The 2252-nt window shown below is 45.6% G+C and overlaps 1 pseudogene; it reads right to left on the bottom strand.

The window, feature by feature from the left end:
- Positions 1-378: 378 nt before the first annotated feature.
- Positions 379-496, bottom strand: LOC134912635 (5S ribosomal RNA; annotated as a pseudogene).
- Positions 497-2252: the final 1756 nt, after the last annotated feature.

Here is a 2252-nt window from a genome sequence, read left to right as displayed (position 1 = left end):
AAAAGAGAACTAAAACAAAATAAAGATGCTATCTATTTATCCTAAGGATAATCCAACCAATTTAAATATAGTTGATTGTATAAGGTAATACAAAACTGACTGGCTCCGTTAAGCAAAAATATATGTGTCTCTCTATTGTTAGAAGAACTGTGATCGAAATTTGAATGATATGAAGGTTTTCTTCTTCAAAAATGATGAAATATGCCTATAATAAATCACACTATAAATGTTCTAGAAAAGCGAAGTATTTCTCTATCTAGCAAAGCTGGGCTCACCCTGTTACTTATGTGAGAATCTGTTTCCATAAGCTGAAGTAGACATAGTGAGTATTGACTGATACTTTGGCTCCAGGTCTGGTTATTTTCTGCAGGATAAAAATACCTGCAGTACCAAGTATTCTCTGGTGGTCTCCCAACCAGGTACTGACCTGGCCCACAGTGCTTGGCTTCCAAGATCAGACGAGGTTGGGCATACTCAGTGTGGTTTGACCGCAGGTGAATTTATCCTGCTTTATAATGCCCAGAACCAAGTATTGTTTTCAGGAACTCTTTAAGTCCAGATATTAGTAGCACAACAATATGTGTCGATAGTATTGGAGAGGACAAGTTGTAGATAAGTCCTGAGCCAGAGTTCAGTTTACTGTGAAGCCTGATGCTGTCCCAAAATCCCCGTGTTGCACGAAAATTTCAGAAAAATACCAGAAAAAAATGTGTATACGTGACAAGTCACATGGGTATCTGGGAAACTTGGTGCAACAAACAGGTGTGCGGTTATTGCGGAGATTTTGCAGAAAATGGGGCATCAGACATAAGGATAATATCCCACTGTTAGGTGCAGGGGTAACGTGCCCCCAAAGATGAAAAAAGTGAAAATAATGAAAAAGATGAAAATAATGAAAAAAATATAATGTATATATGAGATGAATCCTGAAACAGAGTTTGGTTTTACTGACAAACCGGACGTTGTTCCATTGTTGCCATGTTTTACACGTATTTCAGGTCAAAATAATTGGTATAATAGAATAGTCGCAAAGGTCCCTGAGAAACTTGGTACAACAAACAGATTTGCAGTTATTGCGGAGAAAATGAAAACAATGCGGCTTCAAACTTGAAGTAAGATCCTACTGTTAGGTGGAGGGGTGAAATACCCCCCTTGGTCAGTGGAGACCGTCACTCGAATTCCATAATGGAGGGTGAGTCCAGCAGAGAGACGCGCCGGTGTCCGCGGTCCGTCGACCATCACCCCACCACCGCACCCCACCTTGAACAATTCTACATTCCTCCTCAACACTGTCAAATTTCACGTCTAATCCTCACTCGACACTATTCACACACGCTCCTCCCATGTACTACACTTTTCTCTGACGTCCTAAGTGGATGCTGGGGACTCCGTCAGGACCATGGAGAATAGCGGCTCCGCAGGAGACAGGGCACAAAAGTAAAAGCTTTAGGATCAGGTGGTGTGCACTGGCTCCTCCCCCTATGACCCTCCTCCAAGCCTCAGTTAGGTTTTTGTGCCTGGCCGAGAAGGGTGCAATCTAGGTGGCGCTCCTAAAGAGCTGCTTAGAGTAAAAGTTTTGTTAGGTTTTTTATTTTCAGTGAGTCCTGCTGGCAACAGGCTCACTGCAACGAGGGACTTAGGGGAGAAGAAGTGAACTCACCTGCGTGCAGGATGGATTGGCTTCTTAGGCTACTGGACACTAGCTCCAGAGGGACGATCACAGGTACAGCCTGGATGGGTCACCGGAGCCGCGCCGCCGACCCCCTTGCAGATGCTGAAGAGAGAAGAGGTCCAGAAATCGGCGGCTGAAGACTTCTCAGTCTTCATGAGGTAGCGCACAGCACTGCAGCTGTGCGCCATTGCTCTCAGCACACTTCACACCAACGGTCACTGAGGGTGCAGGGCGCTGGGGGGGGGCGCCCTGGGCAGCAATGAAAGTACCTATGCTGGCTAAAAATACATCACATATAGCCTCTGGGGCTATATGGATGTATTTAACCCCTGCCAGGTTGTCAGAAAAACGGGAGAAGAAGCCCGCCGAAAAGGGGGCGGGGCCTATTCTCCTCAGCACACAGCGCCATTTTCCTACACAGCTCCGCTGCTAGGAAGGCTCCCAGGCTCTCCCCTGCACTGCACTACAGAAACAGGGTTAAAACAGAGAGGGGAGGCACTTATTTGGCGATATTATTATATATTAAGATGCTATAAGGGAAAACACTTATTTCTCTGACGTCCTAAGTGGATGCTGGGGA

This window comes from Pseudophryne corroboree, chromosome 4 (genome assembly GCF_028390025.1).
Source record: "Pseudophryne corroboree isolate aPseCor3 chromosome 4, aPseCor3.hap2, whole genome shotgun sequence".
NCBI lineage: Eukaryota > Metazoa > Chordata > Amphibia > Anura > Myobatrachidae > Pseudophryne > Pseudophryne corroboree.
Note: the sequence above shows the minus strand (reverse complement) of the source record. Positions and strands in the feature narration are given on the sequence as shown.